Raw genomic sequence first — 20,043 nt, 5'->3', positions numbered from 1 at the left:
TATTGAGCTACTTTACTTAGAAATGTTGAGGCAATCGGTTTCCTCACCTTTTTCAAGTAAAGTCAACTTATTACATGATTAAAGATTTTAAGTTACCGTCACTTGTATCTTTTAAGTTGTCTGAACTGACATATTATGAGTTGACTTAACTTATGTTTACTCCAATTACATCAGTTGCCGAAACTCATTTATTTTTAGTTTTAAGAACTTAAAATTATTGAGCTACTTTACTTAGAAAATGTGAGGCAATCGGTTTCCTCACCTTTTTCAAGTAAAGTTAACTTATTACATTTTACAGTGTATAGCGAGACGAGAGAGAGAGAGAGACTGCTCCGGGAGATTTGAGAAGCCCATAAAGAAAAGCGGCTCTCTTCTAAAGGCATGTGCCTCAAAGCAGTGACACTGTGTCACAGTGAGAGGAGCACAGAGAGGGAGAGAGAGAACGACAGAGAGGGAGAAATATCTTTGTCAACTCGTCATCCATTATAGATTGCCTATTATTCATTCAGGCCGAACTCGCCTTGCGCTCGCCTCCCGCTTTCATCTTTGCTTTCTTACTCAATCTTTCCGTGCATTTGTATAGGCAGAAAACCCGCTGTGCAGGATTTCAGCATCTCCGTAAGGGGCAGCTTTCCCGTGTACAGTAAAGTGTAGTGTAACACACACACACACCATCCCACATATGTACCCACACAGCAGCTGAACACGGGGGGAAGTTAAGAAAAAGCTCTTTGTGTGTGTCATCTGAACCATAATAAAAAGTATTTTATTGTAGAAATCGGATGATTGAAACATAAAAGTCACTTTTGGAAAAACATTATAAAGCGCTGTTATATCTTTCACCTTTATTACAGGAGTATCGATATTTCATTTGATCTCCTCCAACCTCGATTGTCCTCTTAAATTGTCCCAAAATGTCACACGTGTCCGCTGTGCGTGTGTTATCTCCCGTAGTGGAGACATCGGAGATGTACGAAGCTTTATTTTGTCTATCAATTTCCCCCAAAGCTCTGACTGAATATGTAATATTTATGGAGACCTTTGGAGTTTCTTTCATGGAAACGACTCCCGGAAACGCAACGGCTCTCACATGCTGGCTCACCGCTTGGTCAATCACAGCGGGGCCCTGCCCGGCTTCACAGGACGCCAGAGATGCCATTCATGTCAACATATTGGAGAGCTGCTCGGTAAACACGTCGCCGCTGTGTAGCTGCTGTAAAACAGCTTCTGAAGGTCAGAGAAAAGAGAGTTTGAGAATTTGCTGATGAAACCTGGAAAGCTGTTGAGAGAGATCAGTCGTCTTAGAGAGCGAGATCGTACAAAACCGACCGACTGCAGCCTCTCACGTGCTTTTACAGATGTATAACCTTTCATAGGATAACAGGCGATAGCCGCAGTGTTGGTTTAATGGACATTATTTATGGGAGTAAAATAAAAGGCGTCTAAATCTCACCTACGCTATTCTCTCCATTTGCATTTTAGACCTAGCAATGCATTCGAAGACAATGGAACAGTAAAAGCTTTATTGCATAATACATGGAATAAAATGTGCGTGTTCAGCTAATAGCCAAACAAAAAAACATGCAAGAAACATTTTTATTACACTAATGAAAATCTAAGTGTGAGGATAAGCTTCTAGCTGTCTCAAATGTGTACATAGTCTCTTGAGATCAGCAGAGTTCAGCATAACAACATAAGACGCCAAATATAAAATTGACAAAATGTTATTGGCATAATCCAGATATTTTTGAAACATCACACAAACAGTTTTCTTAATAGAGTTGGCCTAAATACAAGAAATCTGATTATTGTGGATTAACATGGAAACCTCATTTTAGGGCCATTTAAAAAACATTAGCATCTGGGTGGTGGTATTGGAGAGATTTTGCAACCTACCAGATTACACGTTTTGTTCAAAAATAAGACCACTTGAGCACATGTAAACGCGTAAATCGTCTTACTTGGACTGATTTCTCACAATAGTCTGGTTTCTGACGTGTAAATGTAGTCGGTGAGCGGGAGTAAGTCCTGTCGACAGGCAGCTGGGATCCGGAGCTCCAAATATATGCACCGCATCTTCTCGTTCTGGATTTCCTTCTATCCTGTCACATAGTTTTCATTCCAGCGCTCTAATTAGGGTCCGATTCACACCTGAGCCGACAGGTGACTGCAGTTAATTGCGTGGACGCGCCGAGAAAACAGGAACTGGGTTTGAGGATCAGTGACGCACACGGGCGCATGGCGACGTCACACATGCAGACACACACCTTGCCCACGCATGCAGCATCTGCCACTGCTCCCTCATCTCCTTGTCACTGTCTCAGCTGTTACGTCACGCTGTTACATCATCGCTGTTACATCATAGCTGTTACATCATAGCTGTTACATCATCGCTGGAGGACGAGGAGCCACGGAAACCACAAACAGGACACCACATGAGGAACAGGAGAAAATACTCTCCTCTCTCCTCTCTCCTATCTCCTCTCCCCTTTCTCCTCTCTCCCCTCTCCTCTCTCTCCTCTCCCCTTTCTCCTCTCTCTCCTCTCCTCTCCTCTCCTATCTCTCTCCTCTCCTCCCTCTCCCCTCTCTCCTCTCCCTCTCCTCTCTCCTCTCCTCTATCTCCTCTCCTCTCCTCTCCTCTCTCTTCTTTCTCCTCCTCTCCTCTCTCCTCTCCTCTCCTGTCTCCTCTCCTCTCCTCTTCTCTCTCCACTCCTCTCCTGTCTCCTCTTCTCTCTCCTGTCTCCTCTTCTCTCTCCTCTCCTCTCTCTCCTCTCCTCTCTCCTCTCTCCTCTCCTCTCCTCTATCTCCTCTCCCCTCTCCTCTCTCCTATCTCTCTCCTATCTCCTCTCCTCTCTCCTCTCTCCTATCTCCTCTCCCCCCTCTCCTCTCTCCTATCTCCTCTCCCCTATTTCCTCTCTCCCCTCTCCTCTCTCCTCTCTCCTCTCTCCTCTCTCCTCTCTCCCCTCTCTCCTCTCCCCTCTCTCCCCTCTCTCCTCTCTCCTCTCTCCTCTCTCCCCTCCCCTCTCCCCTATCTCCTCTCTCCTCTCTCCCCTATCTCCTCTCTCCTCCCCTCTCTCCTCTCTCCTCTCTGCTCTTGATGTGCTGTCAGACTTTGTCTTATCACAGGAGACAGAAAAGTTACTCTCGCATTTAGAGTTTGCAAAATCTTTGCTTTGTGGTGGTTTCCTCAAACATCCTACGGTTTTGTTGTTGTTGTTGTTGTCATCAGTTTTTGTTGACCAACAGGCGTTTTAAAGGACAATTTCAGTTTATCACGATGTGTTGGCCATCATTTTTATTGGTTAAGATGATGGAGTTCTCACCAAAGTAATTGCTTTAAATCGACACCACGAAGAAGTTTGAGAGGGCAAAGAAACACACGAGGCAATCAGAAAACTGTGATCATCAAAGTTTGTTTTGGAGGTGAAACACACAATCACACAAAGGTCAGAGTCGATCCCCAAATAAACTGGAGTGGAGTGTTATTGGTCACTTCAATGGATGTTTCCATGCTGGAGTGGAAACTAAGGTGTTAGAATAACAGAAGTGCTCTGTATTTATATTGGAGAGGTTTACTCTGACTATGTTTACATGCACCAAATGTTACAGTTTTATGAGAAAAAAGACAATATAGAATGAGCCGTTTACATGAAAATAACCATTCTACTAATATTCCCGTTTACATGCAGCCGTGCATATTTCAATTAAACGACCAACAAGGTGCATCCTCATCACCGGGGCCAGTGGATCCCACGTCGATTCCTTCTGGTCCGCGTTGGACAGGAATCTAGGTGCTGACACGTCGTTTATCACGTCAAAATTGTGCTTCTTTGAGTCAAAATATGTTTTTGGCAAAGTTGTCCACTCGTGAACACAGCCTCCATAATATTTGCACACATCCAAAAAACGTATGTGTAAAATGTCAGAACAGAAAGCTTTACAGGAATATTAAATGATTTATATGTTCATGTTTTTTTATTACCGTTAGGAATTATGGTTAGGATTTTAAAAAGTTGTTTATGTGTGTGTGTGTGTGTGTACTTGTTTATGTGTCTCTCATCCTCGCAGCTGTTAATTACCTAGTTACGAACATTGCGAGGGCGATCCCAAGGCCTTCTGGGACGGGGTGTAAATACCAGCTGAACGCAGCAGGTTGTTCGTGTGCGTGCATATGCTATATCAATGTGTGTGTCTGTGTGTGTGTGTGTGTGTGTGTGTGTGTGTGTGTGTGTGTGTGCGTGCCTTAGTGTGTCTGTAATGATATCCACATTTTGCAAAGTCAGAGTGTAATCGCTGTGTACGTTTTGTAAAGGCCAACCGGCGAGAGACAGATAATGCACCGCACTACAAATAACAAATCCCTGAGCAGAGAATACATTGAGCGGAGAATCCGAGGGAGTTAAAGAAGTGGACAAAATGGCTTCAAAATCCAATTTCCCAAACCTGCTTGACATTCTGCAGGGAATACTTGTTCCTGAATCCAGCACGAGTTGCTATTTATTTATTATATTTCTACCCATCCCTCAGTACATGTGTCATCGTGTACGCTTCTGAAGGCCGTCGTCCCAAGAACTGTCGAATTAACCCTTGTGTTGCCTTAGGGTCATTTTGACCCGAATCAATATTACACCCTCCCCCCGCCTTTGGGTCATTTTGACCCGATTCAATGTTTCACCCTCCTGTTACCTTTATATTTACTAACATATTTTACCCTTTGGGTTCAATTTGACGCCAGCAATTAAAACCTCCAGAAAATTCTTAGAATTAATATTGTTTTCCAAGTTTAAGTGTGAGGCACTTTATGTTTGTTTGTTGACTACCGAAAGAACACCGACATTAAACATTGAATGGGGTCAAATTAATCCTAAAGCGGGGGGAGGGTGTAATATTGATTCGGGTCAAAATGACCCTAAGGCAACACAAGGGTTAAAGTCTGTGCATGTTAAGACATGTTTTTCTCAGAATTTGTGTGTGTGTGAGAGAGAGAGGGATTTTTGTGATTTTCAACGGGTCTTTAATTCTCGATCATCTAAGAGAGAGAGGGAGGGGGGGGGGGATGCAGTCACAGTTAAAGTAGACATAGGTATGGGGTCCCATGAACTGTTGAAATAAAGTCTGTGCGTGTTAAGACATGTTTCTTCTCAGAATTTGTGTGTGTGAGAGAGAGAGAGAGAGATTTGTGAATTTCAAGGGGTCTTTATTTCTCGACCATCTAAAGAGAGAGAGAGAGAGAGAGAGGGAGAAAGTGTCTATTCTCAGACCTGCAAATGCTCATTCATGGTTTTTCAAACGTTTGTTTTCTTAATCTACTTCACTTCAAAGGGGCACATGGAGAGCTGGGGGGGCCGTCCTGCATATGGGCTCTAATTGAAGTAGAGACAGATAAACAGAGAGAGAGAGAAGTATTTGAGGTTGAGTGTGTGTGTGTGTGTATGTGTTTTGTCTCCAGGGCTGCCATAAGCTGGCAGGAGGAAGTAGTATTTTGTAAGATGCATAAAAACAGATAAACACACAGACTTATGTTTCCGGTATCCAACACCTGCTCACCTTCGAGCAGATCTGAGGCCGAGCCCGGTCTCCATTAACGGCCTCATTACACAGCTTTGTTCCCCTCTGTCATCGCTCACTTATTGTAGTAAAAGTATAACATTTTGGATACATTTGCCAATACAATACCAAAGTTTCTTTTCTTTTCATTTTTGTCTCATTACAACAACTTCATAATCAAATACCATTTAAAATAGTTCCCCACCAAGCTGTCTAATTTAGTAAACTTTTTTTCTGTTCTAGGTCTCGTCCACACTGCAACACATATAATTTAAATGTTTTAATGTAATACTTTCCATTGCATTGTAATTCAATATAAAAAATATTGAAATTGGCAATTACATTTCCCAGTGATCACGACATCAAATCATGTATCATGTATCAAATGTTAATGGAGAAATGATCTCACATGTAAGGAGATGAGACAAACGATTTTCTGGCATTGGTTTAGAAAGTGATTGAAATGATTAATTGATCGTCCAAACGGTTGCTGATGAATAACTGTTCAAATATAGGAATGTGGGCTCTTCATATTAGCATCAAAGGGAACTATCTGTCGCCTCTAACTTACTTTATCATCATTCATCTTAAACATCGATGACACCGATCACACAACGCAGCTGTTGTTGTTCATTTGCGATCATAAAACGGAGATTTTGATTGACGTGTTTGTGAAGTAGCACTGGAGCTAACGGGTAACATGTACCTACGTGGTGAGTTCAGCTGTGTTGAAGCAGTGTGTGTGTGTGTGGGGGGGGGGGGGGGGCTTTGATTGTTTGCCAAACAACAACAAAAAGGATAATACAGAAGAAAAAGAGATTCAGCAGTTTTCTTAAAGTTCAGGAAAAAAATAAATCCCTAAAAACACAGACAGCATGTTCAAATTAATTGGCTTCGTATGAACGTCGACTCAGCTACACACACGGACCGGAAACCTCTCTTTCACACACACATTCCTTTTATCAGTGTTCACAAAATCTCTTTCTCTCACGCACACACCTACACACACCTACACACACACACCTACACACACTACCCAGTGTCGGAGGAATCCTTGAAACAAAGCATCAAAATTCAGAGCCGCTGTGCAGGGGTCAATCCTTATTCGGATACAAAGACATATTTGGAGGGAGTAGAGGAGGAGGAGGAGGAGGAAGAGGAGAAGGAGGAGAGGAGTGGAAACAGAATGAGGAGAGGGGTCAGAGGAAGGTGCTGCAGAGCGGGGGAGAAATTGAGAGGATTATGTCGCCAAGGTGAAGGTGGATGGAGTGGACGGCCGAGTGAGGATGTGGGAGATATGCATTCATAATTCATTCCCAAGCTAGTGTGTGTGTGTTTGTGTGTGATGTGCAATGTGTGTGTGTGTGCGTCTTTTGGTGTGTTTTTGTGAAACCATCCAAGTAGGACATGTTTGTGGAGGCAAATATGTGTGTGTCCTCACACATGCATCTTAGAATACAAATGTGGATATGGTATGTGTGTGTGTGTGTGTGTGTGTGTGTGCAGGTGTTGAAGGTCTGTGATGTGTGTTGGTGTGTGTGTGTGCACCTTCGAATGCCTGTTTATTGTGTTCTTTCAACAAAGTTCTCACAGAGTGTGTGCGTTTGGTTTGCAGGCGTGTTTGTGTGCGACGTTTGTGGCCTTGAGGAAAGGAAATTTAAAAAAACAGTTTGGGAGTTGTGATGAGTGCCGTTGCCCCTGTGCTGAGGAAGATCAGGGACACGCTGCACTGTGGGCTCATTTCTCTCTTTGTTACTCACCTCAGGGAAGGGAGTGAGAGGAGTCACTCTGCCTGGAATAAAATGTTTCAGTTTAATTCAAAATCTTCTTTTGTTGAAGAAACCTTGTGTGTGTGTGTGTGTGTGTGTGTGTGTGTGTGTGTGTGTGTGTGTGTGTGTGTGTGTGTGTGTGTGTGTGTGAGAGAGAGAGTAAAAAGTGTGTAAAAAGAGATGAAATTACTTTTGGAAAAAATTAAATAAAAAATAGGTTCAAGGGAAACTTCTTGCCCTCTGGAGACCCAAAGCCGTCCACCCAAATCACACCGACATATGTTCTCATTCACCCCTTGTGAGTATTTTTCCATGCAGATAGTTTAGTTTTATATGCCAAGGCTTTGAAAGATCCTTCTCTAAATCCTTTGAAGCCACCCCAATAACAATGGAAGTGAGTCACATTGTGTTTTATGATGTTCAAAGCACTGAAAAATGACATCAAACACTTCAACGGTGAGGCGTCTTTTCTGTCCCAGTTACCCCTTTGTGCATTGCTCTGACTCAAACTGCTCTCTCCCAAAACAAGTAGCGTGTGAATGAACTGAAGAATGATGCAATCAACGAAAGAAAAGACACGAAGGGCAGAAAGAGACAGAGAATCAAGGGAGCATCCGAATGCGGACACAAGGAACGTAACGCTGAAAAGGAAACTGCGGAAAAAGAGCCGTGGAAACAGGAAGTGAGTTCAGTTGAATTCAATTCAGTTTAGTTCATAAATTACAATCTGTACACATACGACATCCCTGACCTTTGACCTCACATCGGACCAGGAAAAACTCCCAAAAAATGGAAGAAAAAAAAAAAGTCACGGGGGGGAATAAAATGAACAGAGGAGAATAAGAAGTGTGAATATCCACGGCCATAAAATATCTCCATCCCAGCCTGCCACGCCACATGATTTCTGTTGTCGATCCGCTCCACTTTTGAGCTACTGTTCATGCAAGATGAGGAAAACTAAATAAAATACAAAACATGCCACAAACAAACTTCTGGAGACTCATCCGACCCTGTTGTCTTCCACGTCCCTCTAATACAGGTGAGATTGAGGCTGCACACCAACAGTAGGTCAGGTCACTAACATTCAATATTTTTTCGTTTGCCCTTTTAGGCTGGAACACATTTCATCAACTGGACGATGATATTAAACATTACGCTTGGCATTTAAGAAACAAATCAATTAAATTGTGCCTCTCGTTTAGGTGGACCTATATTTGTACTGCAGACACAGCGTCTCGTAGACTCTTCTGCGGCGATCTTATTTTAATCCTTTTTATGCTGCACGACGGAGAGAAAAAAAACAGCCTCGAGATTATTTTTAGAAATATCAATGCCAGTCTGCCTCTGGCTATTTTTACCCATCTTCTACGGTATGACGAGGCAACGTCGAAGGAAGACACAGTTTCACCGTCAGCAATGAGACACGCAGCGTGACTTTATTATGAAGCGTGAGGATGGTGAAGCATATCGCCCAACACGAGTGGATTGAATGGCTCCCGTGAATGTTTCGAGGCATTATGGGATTGTGAGTCATAGGCTGGAAATGGAGGAGCAAACACTTTTTCGCAGCCGCTTTTTTAACCCTATACCGGCGGTGGAGTGTCTCTTTAAATAGAAAACAGGAGCTCCGGGAATGGGAGGGCGGACAAGTTCATGATCAAAATCTAAAAGTAATTGAGAAAACGAGGAACCGTGGCCATAAGAAAACTAGAGAGCACAAGAGGAGCGAGACGGGACATTTCCAGATGATTCTCACCTTCGCAGAAGGCAAACACGATGACTGATAGCGGAGTTTAACCAGCAACCTTCAGATTAGCCTGATCCGATGACTGATGGGAGGGAGTTTAACCGACGTGCTCTTCCCCGCTTCATCCATCTCTCTTTAGCTGATGGAGCAAAGCTGTGACACCTCCTCCTGTTCGCCTGCCATACATCCTTCCTCTCCCTTCCACTGCCCTTCTCATATTTCCTGACTGATGTCTTCTCTCTGCTATTTCTCTGTCATGCCCCCTGAATGTATTATCCGGCGGCGGCGCGGTGTGCAAAGTGTCGACGAGAAAAAGAAAAAAAGCGGGCCGAAGGGGCGGAAAGTACAACTCTAATATAAAATAAGATAATCCTTTATTAGTCACAGTCGGGAAATTTCAGTATCACAGCAGCGGTGCACGTTAGAGCATTAATAAAAATAAAACACAATACTACATACTAAATACTAAACTAAAATACTATATATACAGAGGAAACTAAATATACAAAGGGAAAACAAAGTAAAGTGCTGAGTAAAGTGTTGAGTTTGCCAGGATCTCCAGGATCTACTGCAGTTTGTTGTGCAGCCTGACAGCAGCAGGAAGGAAGGACTTGAGGTATCTCTCCCTCAGACACGGGGAGGAATCAGCTGGTGGCTGAAGGAGCTGAGCAGAGCTGAGAGAGCGTCATGCATGGGGTGGGATAATATCGGGCTAATGGTGGTGTGAAAACGCGTAGCCTACGAATGCTGTCAGTTATAAACTATTAGAAACATTTCAGTCCGACACTCTGGATGTTGTACGGTCGTGGTTGATCGGGCAATTTGATCCCGCCACAGAGTTCTGTACGTGTCGTTGTGAGCTCTCACGTCGTTAATCATTCGGCTGCAGGAGCTTTCACATGCGTCGGCTGCTGGGTAACTCATTTTGGAACGAAACTGATCGCATCAAGCGGCGACACTAGTGCTTAAATTCATCCTCCATGGGGAGCATGTTTAATGAGAGACATGATGCCAACCCCCCCACACACACACCCCTCCCTTCCTACTTCTTTTGGCCAATCAGTCTGGAAATTGGCCCGTGCCCGCCTGTGATTGGCTCAGCCGTGCACTAACAGCGTGTTATCCGATGGAAGCAGCCCAGTGACAGACGACCCCTCGGACGTGACACCAAATCTCTTCACTTCACCCGTCATCTCGTTTGCCTTCTGCCTCGTTCCTTCTCCCTTTTCTTGAATCTGTGTGTGTGTCTGATTTACCAAGCGTAATCCCCGAGCGTGACGGAAACGTCTCGAAACACAAACACCGTGGCAACGAGGTGCAAGAGCGCAGACGAGCCGTCGGCCGTGAAAGAGTTATGCAATAATAAGTCCAGATGCACTTTTAGCAGTCTTTGTAATTGAGACAGATGGGACACTAAACGAACAACAGGGAGGAGAGCGGAGGAGGGTGACAAAGGGTGATTCATACCTGCAGTAGAAAAGGAGAGAGCAGGGAAGGATGGAGTCACAAGAAGAGGAGGAGAGATTTTTTCTTGTGCTGAGGGGAATTGGACAAACAACGATTTAAAAAAAAAGGAAACCGCTGGCTCTCTTCCTCTTCTCGTTGGCCGGTTGGACAGCCTCATTTCTCCCTGCTTGTCCTCTGAGGATATATATCTGCCAGAGAGCGCTCCAGATTCAGTCATGGCAAGACACAGGAGGCCAACCAGCACCCCAACCACATCTGCAGTAGAGTGTGTGTGGATGTACACACACACACACACACACACACAGACATTCATGCACACTATCCTCAGCAGACACAGGCGCCTTCTGCCAGATCTCGGGTCAGTCAGCTGTGAACGGTTCTGTGAATTAGCTCCATTGCGGCCGCACATCCATATAGGGCGTCACTGTGCATCTGCGTTTTCGGGATTCGAGCTTGTGTGTTATTATTCGGAATTGTGTGCGTGTCATAGTTTTCAGCTATATGCTCATTGTTGTCACTTTCTTACTTATTTAAAAAAAATCAGCTTTATGTTCCCACGCAACCCAGCATTTATTTTTCTGTTTACAATTATAATTTAAAAAACTGGATTGTGTAATTCCATGCGCTCCTGCAGTGTTGCTTTTAAATGATTTCTCCACATTGGACTGATCACAAACACAAAGACGCACCTTATTAACCGGCCTGACAGCCGCAAACAATGGAGTCTAGCTACCTTGATGTCGTGAATATGGAACTTTCAATCGCCAGAATACATGTTGCTAAAGAAATAACTCTCTTATCCTGCTCCACGGCTTTAAGCAAAATTCAACAATATATATAATTGTAACATAATATAATACATCCCCCTATATAATATCTGGAGATGTACGAGGGGAGTGGGAGGGGGGTCAATTAACAATATTTATGTGTGTGTATGTATTAGGGTATGCAGGTATGTGCAGCCCACTGCTCCTTAATAACTAAGGATGGGTTAAATGCAGAGAACTAATTTCCCCATGGGGATTAATAAAAGTGTATATTATTATATATGTTCATATGTGTGCAGGTTTTTGCATGTCTACCCATATTTATATATATATTTTTTATTTTATTTGTTATGTTTTTTCTCTGAGTACCTTTGTATACGTACAATGTGGACATCTTTTCCTTTGCATGTGCATATCTAAAAAAACCAAAACAACAACAACAACAAAAAAAGGTTGTCCTTCAATTTCTAGCAGCTCAGATAAAAAAAAGAAATGGTGCACATGAGCATCTCACTCGGATGAGTGTGAGCCGGTGTATTTCTAAATAAATAAGCAGTTGAAGCTCGATGTGTGTTCTCCGGTTCTTGCCACTCTTCTAATGGCCGAGTGCTGATCAGTGCACGTTGTGTTTCCGTGTACAGGAAGTAGTGCGTGGGTCTCGGCTCCCCGTGTCCTCGCTGCTCTGATGCCCGAGGAGGGGGCGGTGCACCGCCTCATCGAAGTCGGACCGCGGCCTCTTACCGTGGGGACACGTGTCGCCGGGTCGGTCCGTGTTCTCGTGGTTTTGGGCGAGGCGGCGTGAGCCGGAGAGCCGCTGCAGCAGAGCCGCTATCCTGTCGCCCCGCTGACGTCTTTCCTCCGCTAATAGGCTTCAGTTAAATGGGGAAAGCTGTGACCTGCATCATCTGATTATGCATGTGGCGACTCTGCATATGGGATGGAGGGAGGGATGGAGGGAAAGAGGGAGGGAGGGAGCGCTTGGCAAAGTTTTTCTGAGTATAATAAGAGCTTGATTAGTGTTGAGATAAGCTTACCCTTTAAATGACCCAATCACTGCATTCAAAAGGGGTATAGGTTATTTATCTCTCTCTCTCTCTCTCTGTCACACACACACACACAGACACACACACACACACACACAGTATATTGTGTCAATGTTTTTAATGGGCAATGGTTCTTGCTGAACAGCTGTCACTGCGCCGGGTCAGAGGTCACATCAGAGGATCAGAGCAGCCAGTGTCAGACGGGGCGAGACCAGGACACACAGAAAAATAGCTTTGAAAACAATGTTGACGCAGGCCTTCAAAGATGTGTTGAACAGGCAGGGTACCACTCTAGGTGCTTTATGATAATGAACATACATCTTTTATTTAAAATGTAAGCGCTTTGCTTCCCTGCTGGACAGAGGCAGCCAACACCGCTGTGCTGGGGACGCGGAGGTTAAAGAGCCTGCAGCTTCCTGTTATTATTATAAGAGCTTTAAAAGTGCCATATAGCTGGTGGATTGCCATGCTTTAGTGTATTAACATTGGCTATTTGTGAAACAAAAATATATACTTTTAGATCTCATTGGCAGCCATGTGCTGAAAAACATTCTTCTTGAGAGATTGAGATTTATTTTAATACTGTATTCACAGGCAAGGGATGTTTTGAAAAGTATCGGGTGGTGTCAGTTGTTTGTAGAAAATGAAGTCGTTAAAAAAGCATCATATCAGTTTGTTTGTTTGTTCCATCTGCTCGAGACAGTTACGGACACACTAATGGAACAATGCATTTCATAGGAGCGCTCTGACGTAGCTCAGGTTTGTCAGTCCAGCTCCGCCCGGTCAGCAAGCTTTGCTTTCATTGGGGTCACAGAAGTGCGACTCTAAATAAAATAAACTTTCAAGGCTGCAAAATAGTTATTCCAAGGCCACGGGGGGGGGGGGGGGGGGATCAGTGGTGCAGAGCCAACAATATTGACCTGGTTTATTTCCGATATGAAGATGGATGTAATGGTTATGTACTGTATCACATGAGAGGAGGATTATATCGTGCAGAGATATTTCAGCTGTGTCTTTGAGGCAATGACGCCATTTAAATCTCTCATTAACTCTGCCAGAGATTTATCACCATTTGAATGAGCAACACTAAACGATCTTTGGGATTATACTAAGCTAAATCAACCACCAACAAGAGATAGATAGATAGATATATACTTTATTAATCCCCAAGGGGAAATTAGTTCTCTGCATTTAACCCATCCTTAGTTATTAAGAAGCAGTGGGCTGCAGTGATGCGCCCGAGAAGCAACTGGGGGTTCAGTGCCTTGCTCAAGGACACTTCGACTTGCAACTAATGGGGAGAGCCGGGATCGAACCGACAACCTTGGGGTTGCAGGACGACCCCCTTACCCCACTGAGCTACAGCCGCCCAGAGGAGCAGCATCTACGCTGAGTCGTCCCTCCTGCATCCCTTTCTCATTCTCCGCCTCCTCATTTTTGTAAATCCCACTTTTATTTCGCTCCCCTTTCACTCGGTTTTTTCATCTTGCTTTTTGAATTCATTGTCATTCTTTTTCAGGTGAAACCCTGCACACCGCTGTTTAATTATGCTTGATTATCTTTGTCTGTATGTAGGTGTACACGCCTGCGGCCTGTGTGTGAGCACCTGGATGATACATAAGAAAATACATGTGATTCAGTGTGACTGAATGTTTGTGCTCTGCAAGTTTGAGTGTGCATGTCATGTTAATCAATTTGCAAGTGTTTGTCTGACTCACCTCACAGAAGGTCAGAGAATTAGGTGGCGATTCACAGGAAGCCACAGCTCTGTACTGTGCGGACAGACATTCAGACACCTACATATATATATATATATATATATATAAGTGTATATATATATGTATACAGTATATATATGTGTATATATATATATGTGTATATATATGTTTATATATATATATGTGTATATATATGTGTATATATATATGTTTATATATATATGTGTATATATATGTGTATATATATATGTGTGTATATATATGTGTATATATATGTGTGTATATATATATATGTGTGTATATATATGTGTATATATATATGTGTGTATATATATATATATGTGTATTTATATATATGTGTATGTGTATATATATATATGTTTACATATATATATAATGGTCTACGCCTCGCCGCAGTCGCTCCCTGTCACCCCATCATCCTTCCTAAGTTACAGTCTCACTCGCTCGGCTCTCTTTCCCTCCCACGACGCCATGCTGTGCCTCTCTCAACTTGCCTCGGCTTTCATGTTTAAGAGCTCCTCATTCTCTTTTGAGTTTGATATTGCCCATCACCCCGCCCCCCTCCCTCCCTCCCTCCCCGCCCGCCTCTCTGGCGCCCCTCCTCTCCTTTTCCCTCCCTCTCTCTTACATTCCCTCCCTCTCTCTTACATTCCCTCACTCTGTTACTTCCCCCCCCCCCTTATGTTCACCAGAATGAGTGACAGGTGTCTCTTCTCCAGATGCCAACTTGTAGTTGGGAGGCAGTTGTGATGATGGACTGACAAGAGCATGTCTCTCTCTATGTGTGTGTGTGTGTGTGTGTGTGTGTGTGTGTGTGTGTGTGTGTGTGTGTGTGTGTGTGTGTGTGTGTGCAGTATGCCCGGTGTGGAGTGAAGGGACAGAGACGAGGAGAGCGATGGCTCTCTTAATTGAACTCCAGTTGTGCTTGATGAAGCTTTCAGCTAATCTTTCCGGGGAGGCTGAGGTGAGAATTTAGACAAACAACCGGCAGGAAGCAGAGAGCACAAAGAGAATTTTTTTTCAGAGAGTTGTGATTACAAAGGCATCGCTTCGCTGAAATGGACCATTACTGGTGTAAAGTGAAAGCTCTGCGTGTGTGTGTGCCAACCCAGAGGACAAAAGGACATCGTCACCATGTGATTATGATTCAATCAAGCTGGAATTTGAACAGAAAACCACATTTGATGGGGTGATGTAGTAGAATAACGCAACACGGCCAAAATAATGTGACGACCACGACATATACTGTACAATGGAGTATGTTTTACTGTAACAGCAGATTGTTGGGGGCATTGTAATCCTTTAGACGATAGGAAGTAGAGCTGAGTAGCAGCAAATAAATGCCCATGGTTAAAAAAATAAATGTTGTTTCTTCTCGCCAGCCGGAGGATGATGATGGAATTGATGATGAAGAAAGAGGTTTGACAGACAACAGCACTTGACAAGAATATTGAGGTTATTCTGCTGGGGTCAGAGTTGGTCAGTCTACTGTGATCAACAAGTGACTTAACACTCATACGGTTATTTATGCTCCAACTCAACAGGAGATTTGAAAGAGTTTGCAGTTTTTGGTCCTGGCTCACGGCTCTTTGGGGTTTATATTTTTTGGGTTGTCCGTCATTACGTCAGCCCGTAAACAATATCTCAGGAACACCTTGGGGAATTTTTTCAAATTTGGAACTTACGGTTCAAATTCGGTGGTCAAACGTCAATGTGACTTCAAAAAGCTCAAAACTCAACACAAAACTGGCCATAACACAAAAATCCATATGCTAAATATGACAATTTCACACAAATGTCTCGGATAGGATGTAACAATAACAACGTGCAAAGCATGTGTGGTAGAAGTTACCGGGGTCATCACTCAGAACCCTCGCAGTACGAGGGTGCGCATTGCCGTCACATCTGATTTCTCGAAGTGGACAATCAAGAAAAAAGTTAAATGTTATGCAACATTCAAATCTGACAGTTAAAATATTTGTGTCAATGTGACAATGAAACTGTCACCAGAATGTTTGTTTGCCAGTACGGAGTTAGCCAACGTCTCTCCTCTTGGACTTGTGACAAAGCGTGAGGTGTAGCGGTCCACGGCATCAAAAAAAGTCATTCTGCAGGTTTGTGGTGGAAATCCTGTGAAACTCTACAAACACCTGGAACTCACAGCAACAAGAAACATGGTGAACTAGAACGGGCACTCGGTAGAGCGCATATCTTCGCATATCACAAGATTGGGCATTGAATTATGAACATTTTGGCATTAGTTGCATGCCAATTGGATAAAAATTGACCGCGCTATGGTAAAAAGAAGATTTTGACCTTTCCATGACCTTGACCTTTGACCCGATCGATCCCAAAATCTAATCAAATGGTCCGCAGATAATAACCAATCATCCCACCAAATTTCATGCGATTCAGTTTAATACTTTTTTAGTTATGCGAGTAACACGCATAAAAATAAATAAATAAATAAATACACGGCGATCAAAACATAACCTTCCGCATTTTCAATGCGACGGTAACAAAAGAGGTGGAGTTCATTGTTACCGGCCTTCGTGGCCCAATCAAATGTAGGCATAATTACCCAATCCTAAACCTGATGAACTAAGTCTGACCCTAAACTCATCGAACTCCTCAAGTTCATGAGGGCTCCAGACCCGTTGAACTCCCTGACCAGCCTTTGTGGTCCAATCACAGACAGGCAGAATCGCCTCACAGGCAGGTTTTTGTTTACGCACTGGGTTGTTGATTTGGACTTTCAGAGGTTCAAATCCCCAACTCAGGCATGTCATATGATTCTTGAACCTTGAGCGCTGACTTGTAGGTTTCGTATAAACTGATATTTCACAGTAGATGACAATATACTACAATATGATTAACAATTACATTCTATGTAGATGTAATGCTCAGGTGTCCATATACTTATATATATATATAATCAATATGTAGTGACTGACGTATACTGTAATTATCTTGTATTATTGTTGAGGTATTTTATGCATATTAGCAGAAAAGAAAATATTTTCTTTGCTTGCTGCCTTTTCTCCCCGTACATCCCCCTCAGCATTTTCTCATGTTTTTATACAATACAGCACCTGGTTGACTGTATAATAATAAAAAACTTCAATGTTAAGATGGTAATAGGTATCAAATGAGCTATAAAACAATACATCCCTTCACCAGAGATTCATAGCGGGCCAAACCACTTTTTTATGGAAACCCTGATTAATGTTCCTATTTAACAGCAAGTACACAGGGATATGCAGCACGGACAATTACTGGTGAAATATATTTGTATGTACCTCGAGTCTCCGTGCTGGGAGGTCTAACGATTGGCTTATTGCCAGCTTGATACATCTGCTAATTGCTGATTTGCAATTAGCTGTCTATTAATGTATTACAGACTGCACGGCGGCTATGGAGATGAACAGTTGGACATATACAGTAGTAATTCAAAGGATTTAAAAAATGTAATCAATAATTTGTTCTTGAAACAGGATTGGAGGTTTTTTTTCTGCACTGGTACTGAGAGCAATACATACCAAAAAAAATTATGCATATATATATACATATATATATTATTTTTTATTTCCTTTGTTATTTTTCTTTATTTTATATACATTTTCTGATATATTTGATAATAATTTACGATAGGAATATATAAGCATTTTTTTGCTTCCATTTTAGTCTTTCTGTTTTGTATATTATATAGAATAACATTGTATTTTATTGCAATGATTGACTGAATCAAATACACAACAACAACAACACGTTATCGACACACTTATACTGAAACTATATATTGAAACTTTGAACTGCACAGATTTTTTTTCTCATTTTCTAGATAGCATCAAAAGACTAACACTATAGGTAAAAAACGAGAATAGCCTCTCCAATGATAACATATTTGAACAACTGGATGCTGGTGGGAGAGCTGCTGCCCCCAGTGTCACAGCCATATGCGATCACCGTCTGCAGCTGTAATATCTGATATCATCTCTCAATCGACACATTTTAAACACCCAAAAGCAGCAAGCGGAGACGTAAACACATACGCACACATTTCACTCAGCACGTACACACACACACACACACACACACACACACTACATTGCACAATGAAAAGCAGAACCATTTCGAGGATATAATTGGAAAGAATAAAAGAGGCAAAGTGGAGGAAGAAGGGAGTCAAATATAACGCGATGATGATGAAAATACGAAAACATACAAAACAAAAAAAAGACTGCAGGGGTAAACAGAAGGCAACGGCGAATGAAAAGCAATTGTAAATGCAAAGTAACACCAGGAGCACTATCACAAGTATGTGTCAAGAAAGACTTATACTTTTGACAATTTGAGTGGAGAAATGTATTTTTATGAGACCAGTGGGATCTTCAGAGAGTTCAACGATGTAAACTCACACTACCAGCTGAACTCTGGAAACCCCTCGTAGTCCCATGTAGAGTGTACCTCCCCAAGACATGAAGACCTTAAGAAATACATACATGAAGAACTAAATGTCACAGTCCATGTCAATGTATTCAATAAAACGTGAAAGCTCATCGGAACTAATGAAATCACACAAGGGTTTTTTCAAGCGAGTCTCAAAAAGAAACTCAAAGACACGAGGATACAAAGTCACAGATTCATGCACATACAGACCTAGATGCTCGATAACACAGTACATATATTCTGTTGCATACATTACAGTAAGTAGCAAATAGGAGCTTTATACCTAATTAAGAGGTGCAGCATGTGGGTGGAGCAGCACATGAAGATACAACTGTGGCGGAAGGAGGCAGAGAAGCATGAAACATGAATAATAACAATAACTTTATTCATATAGCACCTTTAAAAACAAAGTTTAAAAAGTGCTCGGCAGAGAATCAAGTCAAAACAAATAGAATGGTAAGATACGAATATAAGATAAAAAACAGACAAACTAAATTAGGGGAACCAACGAACTGCATAAAAGGACAACATCACTTAAAAGCTGTTCTATAAAAATGGGTTTTAAGAAGTGATTTAAACAAAGTTACTGATTCTGAATGAAGCATGAAGTAGAAGCATGAAGTAGAAACATGAAGTAGAAGCATGAAGTATAGAAGCATGAAGTGTAGAAGCATGAAGTATAGAAGCATGAAGTAGAAGCATGAAGTATTGAAGCATGAAGTAGAAGCATGAAGTAGAAGCATGATGTATAGAAGCATGAAGTATAGAAGCATGAAGTAGAAGCATGAAGTAGAAGCATGAAGTAGAAGCATAAAGTAGAAGCATAAAGTAGAAGCATGAAGTAGAAGCATGAAGCCTGGGAAACACAGATGGACAAATAAGTGGAGGAGGAGAGGACTAAATAGAGAGATACAAATCCTTCTGATAAACCATAGGGACTGAATACACAGCTTACATATACTTTATTACATTTGACCAATAACATTTATAGGCAGACTTTGAGAATAAAACTAATCAGTATGAAACATACCGTGTTCAAAGAAGAGGAGAAATGGCAGAACTTACAACAATAAAATCCATCTCATCTATTTCTCCAACAGCAGTTGTTGAGATATTATTCAATTTAACTTTCTTCATGTCATTTTCTCTACTGCATTCAGATAGGGATACAACCGGTACTTTAAAATATGTGGCACTAAATCATAACGGCGTCACCGTAAACATTATCGTGATGTTTCCCGACCTTGAAGAGGAAATTCTCCTTGTTGATGTGTAATTGTTCACATACCATATGCCTATTGTTGATTTGGTGGCACGTGAGTTTGCCCCCTGGGGATTAATGAAGCTTTCTCATCTAATCTAATTGACTAATCCTGACCTCAAAGATTAGAGGTGTGCATTTCATTCATTGACGATGAATTGGATATTACTATTAATGATTGAATATTTCAGTTTATTTAGTTTAGCCTCAGAGGTTTTTACAACCTGTAAAATGCCTCATTTGCATATTTAAAC

General features: G+C 42.2%; 1 protein-coding gene across 1 annotated transcript in view; it reads left to right on the top strand.

Moving 5' to 3' along the window:
- LOC130190372 (reticulon-4 receptor-like 1) overlaps positions 1–20,043 on the top strand; it is a 98,638-nt gene that overhangs the window by 66,976 nt on the left and 11,619 nt on the right. The gene's annotated exons all lie outside the window — the stretch shown is intronic.

This window comes from Pseudoliparis swirei, chromosome 3, assembly GCF_029220125.1.
Source record: "Pseudoliparis swirei isolate HS2019 ecotype Mariana Trench chromosome 3, NWPU_hadal_v1, whole genome shotgun sequence".
Classification (NCBI taxonomy): domain Eukaryota; kingdom Metazoa; phylum Chordata; class Actinopteri; order Perciformes; family Liparidae; genus Pseudoliparis; species Pseudoliparis swirei.
This window is presented reverse-complemented; position numbering and strand designations above follow the sequence as displayed.